The 16,362-nt window shown below is 33.4% G+C and overlaps 3 long non-coding RNA genes across 3 annotated transcripts; 2 read left to right on the forward strand and 1 right to left on the reverse strand.

The window, feature by feature from the left end:
- Window positions 1–3,817: 3,817 nt before the first annotated feature.
- On the reverse strand, window positions 3,818–4,467 carry LOC113699533 (uncharacterized). The gene is made up of 2 exons (XR_011817781.1): window positions 4,308–4,467; window positions 3,818–4,165 (listed from the first exon to the last, which is right to left on the reverse strand). It is a non-coding gene; the product is annotated as an uncharacterized lncRNA (long non-coding RNA).
- Window positions 4,468–4,566: 99 nt separating this feature from the next.
- LOC140010499 (uncharacterized) lies at window positions 4,567–5,034 on the forward strand. The gene is made up of 2 exons (XR_011817780.1): window positions 4,567–4,648; window positions 4,961–5,034. It is a non-coding gene; the product is annotated as an uncharacterized lncRNA (long non-coding RNA).
- On the forward strand, window positions 5,035–5,930 carry LOC140010500 (uncharacterized). Its single transcript, XR_011817782.1, has 2 exons — window positions 5,035–5,117; window positions 5,875–5,930. It is a non-coding gene; the product is annotated as an uncharacterized lncRNA (long non-coding RNA).
- Window positions 5,931–16,362: the final 10,432 nt, after the last annotated feature.

Here is a 16,362-nt window from a genome sequence, read left to right on the forward strand (position 1 = left end):
TGCAACTTAAAATTTTTAAAAATAAATTACTACTGCATATCCGAAATTTACTTTTTGGAGAGTAGGTTTAGTTCATACTATTTTTCATAGTATTTTAAAATATATAAGTACAAAAAATTTTAAATTATACCTATAATCATGTATTATACGAGTATATTATGAGTACTTACTAACTAAGGTACTAAACTTTAATCATTAATAAAACATCTTATCGTTAATTCAAATAAACTTTCTAATACTAGTTTGAGATAAGTTTTAAAGTAAAATAGTGCATGCGTCCCATAAATCAATAAATCTTGATTATTAATCAAATTTGCCATGTTATTAGTAATAATTACTATTTATGTATAAAAACTTACTATTACTTGAATTAAACTTACTAAGGTATATTATGAGTGCTTACTAACTAAGGTACTAAGTTTTAATCATTAATAAAAACATCTTATCATTATTTCAAATAAACTTCCTAATACTACTTTGAGATAAGGTTTTAATGTAAAAATTGTACATGCATTCCAAAAAATGGTAAATTTTGATCCTTAATCATTTTTATTGCCATGTTATTAGTAAGAATTACTATTTATGTATCTTACTATTATTTGAACTAAACTTACTCTTTTAAAAGTAAGTTTGGGATATCAAGTAGTAATCTATTTATTTAAAATTTAAGTTTAATATTTATTCCAATTTACCTTTGAGGTATAAAAGTTACTAATCTATTACACTTAACTTACTATTTTAGATAGGAAACTTACTTCCATAATTTTAGGTGTTATTTTATTTAGGTGAATAGGTCCAACAATAAATCAAATGATCGTTAAAAGTACAACAATATGTTATATCAGGTAAAAACTATTTCGCTATCATAACTATCGTTTAGTATCTATATCTATATGTATTGCTGATGGGGTTTTGGATAAGGAGCTTCCAAAATTATCAAAAGTCTGAATGCTATTTTAATAGAATTTTACATTTTTATAATTAAAAAATATTTATCTCTTAACTAATCATGTAACCGGCCCTACAAATCCTATAATCATACTTATATTTTTTCCACATTTCCCTCATGTTTTTTCCACTATCCCATAAAATTCAAACTCCTAAACTTTAACTAACGAATAATAACCACCCCTGTAAAATGATATCTGCAAATTCCAATTCACATCTCACATTTATTACTGACACTTATCATATCACTTAGAGTAATAACTAACCGTTAATTTAAGAAATTCGTAACTACGAAAGTCAAATATCCAAAATTTAGGAGTATGTTTAAATTACAATTTTCACAATTCAACGTATCTTATTGTCATAATATATTTTACTCTCACAATCATTCACAAATTATAAAGTCATTAAAAATAAATAATTTTTTTAATAAAAATTAATTCAAAGGTAGTTAATTCACACACACACACACATATACATATATATATATATATATATTCTCATAATGCACATATATATAAGATTATCAAATCGAATGCATAATATTGGTAAGTATTTCATTTTAAAATAAAAAACATGCAATTACATTTATTTCTATCCATATATCATTCATTTTATAATATAAATTATTATTATTATTTTAAGATCCATCTTTTGCAAAAACACAATTCTTGAATGATTTACAGTTTTTTTTCATATTTTGAACTATTGTTAGATAAATCTTAAATTTTAATTATGTTGGTATAATTTTTTTAACTTTTTTCAAATTAAAATGGTATAATCTTTTGATTAATTTTAATAATGTAAGCACCGTGTGTAGTACGGATATTCACACTAGCTGTCCTTGTATGACCGAACCTGAGAGTTTGAGCATGTTTTGGTTGAATGTTATAATTCAAAATTTGGGGTTTGGAGGGAATAGCTTATATCCATTGTAATCAAAACTCAAACAAATGTAGGGATAAACCTGATTGTCACAACAAACTATACAAATGTGGGGATAAATCTTAGTTAGTAAGTACTCATAATATACCTGTATAATAAATGATTATAGGTATAATTTAATATTTTTGTATTTATATATTTTAAAATACTATGAAAAGTAACCTTGTAAAATCTATAATAAAATTTTGTCTTATCATAAGTTTGTATTTATTTTCAATTTTTGAAAAGTTTGAAAGTTTGGATAACAATAACAACAAATCTTCCTAGTTACACGTAGAATATCACTTGTTTCTATATCACAATTTTTATAATTTAACATCTATGAATATAATAAAATAAATGTATTATTTTATAATACGATAAAATTTTATTATTTTCGAAGGTTATGTGAAAGGTCAAAATATTTTTCACAGAATATTTTAAAATATATAAGTACAAAAGAATATTAAATTATACATATAATCATGCATTATACAAGTATGTTACGAGTACTTACTAACTAATGTACTAAGTTTTAATCATTTATAAAATATTTTATTGTTATTTCAAATAAGCTTTCTAGTATTAATTTGGTATAAGTCATAAAGGATTGAGTGATTTGAGTCAGTTGCTTCTGTGTTAATTTTGACTGTAGTTAACGAATTCAATGATTTAGTCCGTCTACCTTAGGTTAGTGGGAAAATGGGTCACAGTTGGCTGGAATAAAATTGTAATAAACCCGTTTTCTAATAAAAAATCAATTCTTTATCGCTTTCCTCCATTATAAGAACAAAGTACCCCTTTTCCTAAAAAAAAAATTATTTATCGGATAAAATAAAAATAAACCTGTTTTTCAATAAAATTCTAACTCTTTATGCCTTTCCTCTATTATAAGAATTGTGCACCCATTTTGCCATAAACAAATTTATTTATCAAATAAAAAAATTTATTTATCGAAAAAATAAAAATAAACCCGTTTCTCAATAAAACATCAGCTCTTTATGGCTTTCTTCCCTTATAAGAAAAGAGTATTCATTTTGCCATAAACAAATTTGTTTATCAAATAAAATAAAAATAAACTCTTTTTTCAATAAAAAAACTAGTTCTTTATGACTTTCCTCCATTATAAGAATATAGTACCCATTTTTCTAAAAAAATATTATTTATCGAATAAAATAAAAATGAACCCGTTTTTTCAATAAAACACCAACTCTTTATGAAATAATTTAAAAAATCACGTAATTCTTTCACATCCTTTCTAAAAAAACTCTGGAGATACACTTAAAATTATATTAAAATTGTACAAGTACTATAGGAATTTAAGGGGGGCCCCACTATCCCCACCTTAAATCCACCTCTGTAATGCCAAAAGAAGTGCGGGAAAGCTTCCCTCCAACTCTACTGAATAATATAAGTACAGTCCAAGCCTCCAAATTTGTCTGAAACCCGTTGCTGATTTTTCCTCCTCTCAAAACTCCTCCAACCACCAAACTTTATTGTCCTTTTTCCCCTTCTTGATTCTTCCATCTCCAACGGAATCAAGCTTCATAATAAGAGGGGCTTTGTCTTAAAATCATACATTTTTTTGATTAGCTATTTAGCACGCCAGTTGACGGAGTAAGCGGAGGCAGTGGAGGACTCGATGACGACGTCCTCGTCGTCGTCGTCTGAGCCTGGACCTTCAACGTTCCCTCCTCATTAGTTATAGCCAAAGTTTGGGTTTGGGACCGCGCGCTCTCTTGCGCCAAGGCATCACAAAACGCCCGATGCGTGATAAAGCTATCCTGCCTTCATTTCATAAAAAAGAAAACAAACAAGGAAAAAGAAGGGGGAAAATGTTCATTAAGAAACGAATGAGAAAACTCGTTGAGTTTAGCTTCGTTCTAGTGGCATGACCTGGAAAATAGGGTGCCGCAGTCGCAGGGGTATTCTCTGGTGCCGCAAGTTTTCGTGTGCGCTTTCCAATCAGAGATGACGGCATACTTCTTAGAGCAGCGTTCACACTTCCATTTCTTCTCGCCGTGTTTTCTGCAGAAGTGTTTTTTTATGCCAGTTAGGTCCCCAAGTGCTCTGGAGGGGTCGTGATGAATGCAGGTTGCTTCAGGGCAGACGTATACGCGCTTTTTAACTTCTTTCCCGTTTCTCTGCCGGAGTTTCCATGGCAAGTTATGGCCTCTTCTGTGTAGTTGCAAATTCTGGTCTCTTTGGAAACCCTTGTTGCAGATCTCACATACAAATCGGTTTGTTGCTAAGAGAGTCTTTGGTGATAAGGCTATCACTTCTGCATCTGGATCTACATACAAACTACCGGATAAATGCCCCAAAAAGAAACAAAGGAAAAGAGAAAAATATAGCACTAGTTTTTTAAGATAAAAAATTAGGAAGGTACAAGTACGATTTGAGGAGCTATATAGTGATGATTCATGAGCAGCTACCTGGCATTCCAGGAAGGTTACGCTTTTTCTTGACGGGTCCAACTTGAGCAGCTATCATTGGATTGCCAGCTGAGGAAACACTAGCTTCTTCAGAAGCCGAAGGGACTGTTGCCATTGCTGATGAATTATTCATATCCACCTACTCTCTACAATCCGTTTTCCCTTTCTTTTCCCAGGAAAAATCAGCGGGATTCACTTTGTAGCAAACTTTCAAGACTTTGAGAATAAAAACGCTTTAAGCTGAGGTGGTGAATTGGTCCAAAAATCTTTCAGCAAAAATTCAAATCCTGGACAGGAAATTGTTGAGCTTCAGCCTGCATTAGAAGGGAGTCCACTATTAGGTATAATTTTTCAAAATGGACTATGCTAAGATGGAGTTTTGTGAAAATTTATATTCGCAGTTTACTTGCTTAATTAATTTAGATGTCCCTATCCATAAACAGACCCAGTAAATTGTTTGGTTTTAATTGCTGGGACCTACAATAATTTGCTTGAGAACTAAGAAATTTTTGGGTAGCTACATGAAAATTAAATCACTCATCAAGATTTGATTTTCTTTTGAATGTTTTCCTGATGGTGGGAAAGCAGAAAGTTTGGTTGACTGTAATTGTGCTTGCCTGCATCGAAGTCTGATAACAAATTTCTTATTGTAGTTCCTAGACAAAAATATTGTGAGTCTGTGCACAAAACTATCAGGAGAAAAACTCGCACAGTGATGGTTGGCAACTGGCTCTCTGTAGTGAGCATCCTATATGAGTTCAAACCATGACTACAACAGACACTAAAGATGTTGCTGGAACAGTTGAACAGGTGCTATTTATTTCTGCTTCCATGATGGTTTTCTGTAATACATTTTTATTCAGTGATACGACTTGATATGGAGAGCAAGCTGTATATATTTGGCGTATTTAAAAGTTCATTCATCTTATGGGCCCATTCCCCCCCTCAGCCAAACAAACAAAATGGGAATGAAGAAGACGAAGAAGAATCTGGTTGATGCCTGTGTATAGATGGCCATGTTCCATTTTGGATTTGCTTTGATTGAGTCTTGACTTGCATTGCTTACTAGGTGTGATTGGGGGTACTTAAACTTATAGGGGTTTTTATAGGGTTTATCAAGCAATAAAACTTTGCGGGAGAAAAAAGAAAACTTGCTGGATGTTAACAACTTTTCTCTGCTCTCGACAATGGGATTTGGAAAGGAAACCAGATGGCAGAACTAATCTGAATTAAGAACACATCTTTTTCTTAAAGTAGAGGCAATCTGCAAAATGAAGCATGAGTGTAATCACCTATTGTACTTTTCGCATCTCCTCTAAAAGTTTGTGTGCATCTAAGCTTAACATTTCTAGAATGAAGAATGCTGCAGTTTGAATTGCAATTGATTTTTTGAACTGTTTATATAAGCTGAAACTTTTTAGAACATAAATTTGGCCATAAACTAGGAGTGACAAACAATTCAAGCAGTTAACTTGTTTTTGATAGTTTGGAAGCAATGGCATGCTTGTCATCCTTTAATGATGTCCACTGAAGCACTTATCCTCAGGTTAAGTGTTACTTGTTGTAGGTGATGGGGATAGCTGATAAAGAAGCAGACTTAGTTCGAATAACAGTTCAAGGGAAGAGAGAGGCAGATGCATGTTATGATTTGATTTGAGTATTTTTGTGCTTTGTACCGTTGATAATATTGGTTGTAATATATTGTTGCTCGTTTTGTATTTGTAATGACAAATTGATTTGTTATTTCATATAAAATTTTTGCTATATCTCAATATTGACATTAATGATACCTCTTGCTAAAAAAAGTAGCAACTACAGTCACAAAGTTGCTTTTGGCAACTTTCTTGCAAAAAAATCATCTTGCTGCATTTGATCGTCTTTGGTAAGGGGTCGATGGTTTCTAATTAAAGAAGTTACTTGTTTATGACAAAATGGACACTCTTTTCTTATAATGCAGAAAAGTCATAAAGAATTGATGTTTTATTGAAAAATGAGTTTATTTTTATTTTATCCGATAAACAAATTTCTTTTTGCCTTCAAAATGGATACTCTGTTCTTATAATGGAGGAAAGTCATAAAGAGCTGGTGTTTTATTGAAAAAATGGGTTTATTTTTATTTTATCTGATAAATAAATTTGTTTATGAAAAAATGGGTACTCTGTTCTTATAATATAGGAAAGCCATAAAGAGCTGATTTTTTATTAGAAAATGGATTTATTTTTATTTTATTCGATAAATAAATTTAGTTATGAAAAAATGGGTACTCTGTTCTTATAATGGAGGAAAATCATAAAGAGCTGGCCTTTTATTAGAAAATGAATTTATTTTTATTTTATTCGATAAATAAATTTATTTATGAGAAAATGGGTACTCTGTTCTTATAATGGAGGAAAACCATAAAGAGCTGGTCTTTTATTAGAAAATGAATTTATTTTTATTTTATTCGATAAATAAATTTAGTTATAAAAAAATGGGTACCCTATTCTAATAATGGAGGAAAATCATAAAGAACTGGTCTTTTATGGGAAAGTGATACTTTACACAAAGTGACCGCGATTTGGTTTATGAAATAATCCCAAATAAAAATTTAGAATGAATTTATTTGTTTTAAAAGTTGTATAACGGTCGTTAAAACTCCAGAGATTGGCAAACAAATTTTGGGGTTGCATAAAGGCAGAGCGAAGATGGAGAAGAATTGAGTTTTTTGTCCGTTGTAATTGTTCCGTTAAAAATGGCTCTATTCGATTTTACCCATTTTTTGTTGGGTAAAATCGTTGGTTCTAACGATCAATTCTTCATTTCCCGTCAATTGTCCTTAATTGGCCAAAATTACGAAACTTTGAGGATGAAAAGTGCATTTTTTCCTATAAAATATTTAATCAAATGTTATTTCTTGTCTTAATTTTTGTTATGACTATATTACATATTTATTAAATAGACATACCTTTATAATTAAAGTTAATATTTGATATTTTAGGATGCCATATATTTAAATAGATGAAAATTATTTTGAATATAACATATTAAAATAATTTTATTTGTCAATCATTTTGCCCCCCCTCCAAGGAAAAAATCTTGATTTCGTCACTGCTTAGGAAGAAATTGGGGTCTATTGCTAATAAAAGATTGTGAAAATTTACCTTTATATCCTAATTATTTGAAAAAAATCTAATGAACAAATTTTGCGAAAAAAAAACCTTGTTTCTTACCAACAAATTAAGTAACTAATAAAATCACCTGTAATGTTGTTTTAACATATTTAATTTATGTTAAATACAAATTTTACCAGTTTCTCTTTCGTAAAAATATAAGTATAACACCTTTTCAATTTTAGTTACAAACATTTATTTATTTTACATAAATGTAGTGATTCAGAATAAAATACCCGTAAATAGCTAGTATTTTGTTAATGTAATGCAAAAAATCCTTAAAGAGCTGGTATGTTATGGGCGCAATCTTTTTTACTTTCACATATTTAAATTTTGTTAAATACAAAATCTACCAGTTTCCCTTTCGTAAAAATATAAGTATAATACTTTTTCAATTTTAGTTACAAACATTTATGTATTTTACATAAATATAATGATTCAGAGTAAAATACCCATAAATAGTTAGTATTTTGTTGATGTAATGCAAAAAACTCATAAAGAGCTGGTATGTTATGGGCAAAAACTTTTTTACTTTCACATATTTAAAAATTGTTAAATACAAAATTTATTAGTTTCCTTTTTGTAAAAATATTAGTGTAACACTTTTTCAATTTTAGTTACAAACATTTATGTATTTTACATAAATGTAATGATTCAGAGTTAAATGTCCATAAATAGCTAGTATTTTGTTGATATAATGCAAAAAAATTATAAAGAGCAAGTATGTTATGGGCAATTTATTTTTTACTTTCAAAATCAGTTTATGCTAAATACAGGACAATCAGTTTACCTTTCACAAAAATATTAGTGTAACGGTTTTTCAATTTTAGTTATAAACATTTATTTATTTTACATAATTGTAATTATTCAGAGTAAAATGCCCATAAATAGATAGTATTTTGTTGATGTAATACCCATAATCGGGAGAATCAATTGGAATTCACTATTCCTCAGTCTTGGACGCTTTATGTAAAGTAGAGATATTTGTATTCAATTAAATATGAAACATGCAACAATCTGTCTTCTCATGAACCCAGTTTCCACAAATGTTAATATTTTATTAATATAACAATTAAAATCAATTTCAATAATTTAAATTTAGTAGGTTAGATAAAAGTTGTTAGAAAAGTGAGAAACCAAAAGAAAAATAACTCAAATTTATTAAAAGTCCAAAAAGAATTTAGTACTTCAGCTCTAGAAATCCTCCAAATGACTATATATTAGAATAGCGATAATCAAAATAGATTACATAATTAAAAAACTTAATATTTCAAACATTTATTTTCTTAAGTTTCACTTTTTAAAGGCTCTCAACTCGTTATTCAATAATGTCCATATGTTGCTTCAAAACCAAGCATGACTGTGTTTAGTACTGCTTACGCTTCCTCTTCGGTGTTTTATTTCTAGACCCATTATATATATGTTAATTCCTTGACACCCCAATACATTTTCAACTTTTGCCATACACAACATTTCCAAACCGGCCCGTGCCTGTTATAGGTCACCATTTACTTTTGTAAACATATTCCTTTCATCATTCGTATATGTCAGTTTCTTTGACATATTCTTTACCTTTCCACGTGCCTGCTTCTTTGCCATATAATTTACTTTCCACACCTGTCTTTGAAATATGTGAATACACTACAGAATTTACCTTTATTATTATAAGTTGATAATTTTTTTTACGCTGGTAAGTTTAGATCATGGTAATATATAATATATATTCAAAATTATTAATATAAAAAAATTATTATACTATTGATGCATCAAAATTTAATCCTTTGTATCATTTATTGCTTATGGCATTTTTTTCTCCCGCATATGATTCATGTTACAAAATTATTCTTATTTTCTAACCAAAATCATTATTTGTTCTTCGTCGACTTAAGTCTTCTACCTGAGTTTTTTCTCCAAATAATCCTATTTTTTAAAAATATTTATTCAAATTTTATCCTCATAATATTTTTTTTGTGCCACATAATACTAATTTGCCATGTTGAATCGCAAGAAAAATGAGAGTTCAATCTAGTAATTCCTGGAGAAGTAAATTTATAAATTTTAATTCTATTTTTGAACGAAGAGTAAGATATGCTAGCTTTTATTATTCCTATATAATTTATTGAAAGTAGAAAGTTTTTGGTTGAGCAAGTGATATTATATTCTCTCTCCCAAAATGAGTTTTTTAATATCATATTTTGAAATAGGTTATAAATATTAGAAAAAGTTTAAAGTATGAGAAGCCAGTAAGATTTTTTAAAATTCAAAAGTGCCAAATGATATAGTTTGAAATTATCCCAAAAGGTATTTCAAAATGTGTTTGTGATATAAGTAAAATACTATTAGAGAAAAAATTATATCCAAACAGAACCTAGGTATTCTGTACTTTATAATTTATTGCCATGCTCATATTAGAATGTTAACCAACAAAAACAAAAACATTATTAGTATTCACACCATGATTAGCAACAGATAAATTTTCACAAGAAGACTGTATAAAGAAGAAATATGAAAAAAAAGAAGAAGAAGAAGAAGAAGGAAATTAGAAAGGCATTTTTTTGTACCAATTGCCAAGGTTGTTGCGAGGCAAAATATAATAGCTAAAAAATGAAGGATCCATATGAATTAGGTATTTCTGAAGGTATTTTTAAAAAACTACATTGTAGCATTGTATTTCAAAAATTTTCTATTCGCTTCGTATGAATTAGGTATTTTTAAAAATGTATTTCAAGATGTTTTTAAAATTTTGTTGAAATATGTTTAGAAATTTACTAATTTTCCACTACCACACAAAAGCTACTTAAAAGTCACAAGTTGCATTTTAAGTTGATAACCAAGTTAGCTCACTTGGCAATCACAGAGGGTCAAAAAATGCCGCCTCGAGTGTAGGTAAGGAGCTCGCAACCTATCAGGCTAGGGCTCCTGAACTAGATGCAGGGAATAGCGGAGCTGGGGAAAGAATTTGGAGAAGGAGAAGGAATTGAGAGAAGAGGAAGGAGACAAGAGAGAGAGAGAGTAACCGAGAAGAGAGAAAAAGTAATCTTTGTATTATTCCAGATATTTTTGTAATCTCCAAGTAATGGAATCTTTATACAATTCTGTTATTCTGTTATCTTCTCCAACGAACTAATAATACTCCTAACTAACTGAATTAGTGCAACTGCGTCGTTTAAGCCATCCTGCCCACAAGTCTCCAAAACGCACAGCAACTGTCACCAAACGACACCCTTAATTCCTTAAGGGCCTGACATTCCCTCCCTGATAAGAATTAAGCTTGTCCTCAAGCTGAAAAATCAGGAAACTGCTTATCACTAAACGTCTTGTCCTCCTAAGATGCTTCAGTTTCTGGCAAATAAGTCCACTTAACCAAGTACTGAACAACGGGTTGAGAGTTGCGCAGAACGGCCCTCCTTCTCAACACCTTCTCGGGCTGCAAAATGCACTGGTCAGAAGCATCAAACTCAGGCCGGGTGGACTCAATGTTTTGGCCTACACCCACCCTCCTTTTGAACAGAGAAACATGAAAAACTGGGTGAACTCTAGCTCTTTCCGGAAGCTGCAGCTTGTAAGCTACGGCTCCAATTTGCTCAATAATCTGGAAAGGACAATAGTACTTAGGGGACAATTTTAAACTTTTTATGATTGCCACAGTTTCGGCAGCAACTTCAGAAAGATCCAATCACCTATTTAGAAAGACCTCTCTGTCCTATTTTGATCCGCAAAGTGTTTCATTCGATTCTGGGCTTTGGCCAGGTTTTCTTTGATGTTTGCTATAACCTGGACTCTCTCCTGTATCATATCAGTAGCTGCAGGAATAACACTGTCATGGAAGGGTCCTAGTGGTAGGTGTAATGGTCTATACCCATAGAGAGCTTCAAAAGGTGTCAGTTGCAAACTCGTGTGAAAATTGGTGTTATACCATAGCTCAGCTGTAGATAGCCAAGTACTCCAGTGGGATGGATGTTCACCACACATCCACCGTAAGTAACTTTTAAAGCACTGGTTGACCCTCTCGGTTTGCCCATCTGTTTGAGAGTGATAAGATGAACTATAATGTAACTCCATTCCCATGGCACGAAACAGCTCTTGCCAGAATTTGCTAAGGAAGACTTTGTCCCTGTCTGAGGTGAGGGACTCAGGGAGACCGTGCAATTTATACACGCGATCAAGAACCAACTGAGCTACCTAGTGGGCAGAATAAGGATGGGACAGCTTCATGAAGTGACTGTACTTAGTGAAGTGATCCACCACGACGAGAATGGTATCATACCCATTAGAGAGAGGCAGCTGCTCAATAAAGTCCATAGTCAGGTGTGTCCACGCCTGCTGAGGGATTGGAAGTGGTTGCAAAAGTCCGGGGTACGAGACATTTTCATGTTTATTCCACTGGCAAGTGTCGCAAGCTTGAACAAACTGTATAACATCCCTTTTGATGCCTGGCCAATAGAATAAAGCTTGCATCCGTTGTAAACATACCCTTTGTCCAGAATGACCCCCCACAGCTGAATCGTGTAAAGCCTTGATTAAGCTGTGTCTAATACCATTAGCTGTTCCTACATACAGCTTTCCCTTGAATTTGAGCAATCCGTTCTCCAGTTGGTACTCTGAGCACGCACTTGGATCCAGCAGCAACTGAGACATGATATCCTGAGCCACGCTATCACCATTATAACTTTTGACTAGCTCCTTTATCCACACTGGTTGCACAGCTGAGAGGGCACAAAGGTGCTTCAGTCCTTCTGGTTCCACCATTTCTCCATCCATCCTTCTCCTAGATAAGGCATCGGCGACTCCATTTTCAGTCCCTTTCTTGTATTGGATCTCATAGTCGAGGCCAAGTAACTTGGTAAGCCACTTGTGCTGCAAAGGGTGGGTAAATCTTTGTTCGAGTAGGTACTTAAGAGCCTGATGATCAGTTTCGATGATAAAGTGGTGCCCAACTAGGTAATGCTTCCATTTAGTCACTGCCAGCACCAAGGCCATCAGCTCTTTCTCGTACACAGACATCCCTCAATTCTGCGGAGAGAGAGCTCTACTAAAAGTTATAGGGTATCCCTGTTGCATTAATATAGCCCCAATGCCCACACCACATGCATCAGTTTCTATCACAAAGGGAAGCTCAAAATTTGGCATTTTAAGGACTGGTGCAGTAGTCATGGCCCTTTTGAGGTCTTCAAATGCTATTTGGGCATTATGATTCCACACAAAGCTGTCTTTTTTTAACAACTGAGTTAATGGTTTACAAATGATCCCATATCATTTAATGAACCTTCTATGGTATCCAATCAACCCCCAAAACCCCCTCAAGTCCTTGACTGTGCCAGGGGTAGGCCATGACTGGATGCATTCCACCTTGCTCTTGTCCATGCTCACTCCTTTCTCCGAAATAATGTGTCCTAGATACTCCACCGAGGTTTGAGCAAAAGAACATTTAAACCTTTTGCAATAAAACTGATTGTCAGCTAATATCCCCAACACGATCTTCAAATGCTGCGCATGTGCTTCCAACGTGGGGCTGTAAACCAGAATGTCGTCAAAGAAAATCAACACGAACTTCCTCATATAAGGTTGGAATATCCTGTTCATCAAGGCTTGAAAGGTAGCCGGTGCATTGGTGAGGCCAAATGGCATCACTAAAAACTCAAAATGGCCATGATGCGTGTGACGACCCCACTTCCCCCTAAGGCGTACCAAAGGGTTCGGCGGATCGCCTGCCCAACTCTCGTCAGGACTCACTCACTATGGAACTCGAATCATGTACACACATTCATGAACCATAAATAACATCCAATTCTCCAAAAATTACATATCATAAGCGCAGCGGAAACTAGTTCTAAGCGTAGAATGTAGATATACATCCGATTCAAGTCCAAATATTTATACAGGCCCAAAAGTACATAAACCAAAACCAAATCTAAACTATACAAGATGTACGCCATCCAGCCACACAGAGATCCAAATACAAGATTTCCTTTACTTCGATCCCTGTGGGGAGAAGAAGATAATAGGGGGTGAGTTAGAAGCTCAGCGAGTGACCAGTAAAATCAGTAAGCAAATATATTTCACAATAGTGTATTTCAATGATGTCATGATTCAGAGATCAAATATACATTTATTGCTCACGAGAGCCAGTGAAGTTCTTGTACTTAAATATCTAATGCTCGTTTAGATCAGGTAACCGTGAAATAAAAGTAAGGAGCCATCGTGCTCCAAAGAATGTGTAAACAGTAGTGGAGACATTGGTTCTAAGCACAAGACTTTCCAGGAACTCATTGGAACCAAATTATGTCATGACACACACCCGAACCCCAAATGATATGCAATGGAGTAATAAATGCAAGAATTAGTTCAAAAGCAACTTTGGAAACAGTCGAGGGATCACTCACCCAAAATATAGTGCTTCAAGTATTCACGTTCAATTATACTCCAGGTTTGGAGTCCAGATCTGCAATAAAAATCCAATTTGAGAACTTTGAAACACGAGTAAGATTCAAAACTTAAACGTTCCGTTCATTAAAAATCAACCAATTGAAATTCATTTAAGACATTCGTGAAAAACTTGCTCGCTTTTCAAATCGTAAGATTTTTGTAGCATATATATTTGGAAACAACACTTGAGTTGAAAGTACAAGGAAATATAAGTTTACATTGGCCATTATATCTTTTCCTCAAGGGTACAAGTTCGTTTAGGTTTTTAAAGTATAACCCTCGATAACAAAGCAGCAAAGGTGCTCGCTAGTTCAAGTGATAATCACTTAACCTTTACACAAGTTACAAGTCTCGTTTCCTAGTCCTCGAGTGTAAATTGGGGCAGCATACCCTTTGTGTTTACCTAATTTTCCAGCCATTTATGGCTTCATTCTTACTCAATCCAATCCAACATTGTACACTAAACAAATCCATAACACAAATTCAGTTCAATAGCCATTTCATAGGCTCACAACAACACACGAACAAAGATTAAGTTAATTTCAAGTGCGGAAATTCAATTACAAAAGACAGACTTGACGGGCTTTGCGGAAATAATATATCTGAGGCTACGCTTATCGGATTGATACGCAGATTATACCATTTCAAAGCTAAGATGAAGGCCTACAACTTTCATGAAGGTCACTTAGTCAAATTTTCAATGTAACCTGATCAAATTCCCAACTCACATAACCTGGTTTCAACTATTCGGCTAATCGACCGCACTGCATTCAGGTGACCATATCTCAGTCTACCAAGGTCCGTTTAAGGCGTTCTTGGTGGCGTTACAAAGCTAAGACAGGGCACTGAAACTTTCATGTTTTGGTGAAAGGCTAAATCCAAACGGATTATAATGACTAAACGCAATCAAATAGACTAAACTGTCCACGCGGAACTCTAAAATGTAACCTAAATTAGCAGGGGTATTTTCATCTTTTTACAAGCTACGATGCTCTGATTTAGTTGAAATTTTGTAAGTAACTATAAAATACCATTCTCTATAACTTTCATGTTTTGACCTAAGGCCAATTCGGCCTCTAACATGAGGCTACAAAACCGGACAGAAAAAGGGGAAATTTTCCAGAAATCTGGAATTTGTTGATTTCAATCCAACCTTCCTTGATTTCTTACTTCCAACACTACCAAAGCCCCTTATATAACCTTATATACAACATATATTAACTATACAACAAGTTTGGGTAGCACTTAGTCAAGCCCTAACTTACATATTTCATCCAAAATCACCACAACAACTTGCATAACTTGTAATCAAACCCAAAACATGAACTATTTAACATATTAAACAAGAATAAAATGATCAAAGCCATAGATAAGATTTTATACCTCAAAAAGAAGGCTTGCAAGAGTGATCCTCCACTATTTCTTGAAATTTTTGGTTCTCTTAGCTTCCCAAGCTTCCAAACTTACGATCAATCGGTTTAGAATTCGATTTTAGCACTTGGTTGGTGTAAATCAAGAAGAAAATAGTGCAACTCTTGCTCTCCCTTTCTCTCTCTCCTTACTCGGCCAAGATGCAGAAAATGATGAAGGAGATTAAGCTAAGTTTGTCTTATAAGAAGGTAGAAAGATAAGAATTAATTCTAACCACAACTTGTGCCAACACTTGGCTTAACCTCAACCACAAAAATTTTCTCTTTCCTTCCTTGCATTTGAGCCACAAATTTCGGTCAAGCTTAGCTGTAAATTAGGAGATATTTTGCTCGAATATCAATAAACTTGTATGGTAAGAAAGTGGTGCGTTCAATCGATAGTGCGCGGGACCCGCCGGTTCACGTCGTTTTTTTTAAAAACATACGTACTAGGGTTTTTACTTCCTATGCACCAACCTTATCTCATTGCTCCTAATCACATATTATTTCTCACTTAAAAGTCACTTTTAATCACAAATTTGATCCTTGCTCCGTACCGAAAATTCATCCGGCGAAAAATCGCGAAAACCCTAATTTGCTCCAATCTTGAAACCGAAGAGTGAAACCCTACTTTCTAGATTCATTGGCACTTATTGTGGGGTGATTGAGTAGTAGGGGCATTATAAAGTGGTATTTGTCAAAGAAAAGGGAATTTTAAGAAAAATATAAGGGAATTTGCACGGCTTCTGGCCGGATTCTCTACAAAACACTATTCACCAGAAAATTTTTCCCTTTTCTTCTGCCTCGGGGCATCACAATGCGTCTGGAAAGCAGTCTTGTATATGTCTGCTGCCTTGACTCTCAACTGATGATATCCAGCTCGGAGGTCTAGTTTAGACATGTATTTTATCCCATGAAGTTCATTCAACAGCTCATCTATGTTTGGAATAGGAAACCTGTCCTTGACAGTGAGCTCATTTAGCTTCCTATAGTCCATGCATAGCCTCCAAGTATTGTCCTTTTTCTTAACCAACAGCACAGGTGAAGCAAAAGGGCTACAACTGTGCTTAA

The sequence above is a fragment of the Coffea arabica genome, chromosome 7c, assembly GCF_036785885.1.
Source record: "Coffea arabica cultivar ET-39 chromosome 7c, Coffea Arabica ET-39 HiFi, whole genome shotgun sequence".
NCBI lineage: Eukaryota > Viridiplantae > Streptophyta > Magnoliopsida > Gentianales > Rubiaceae > Coffea > Coffea arabica.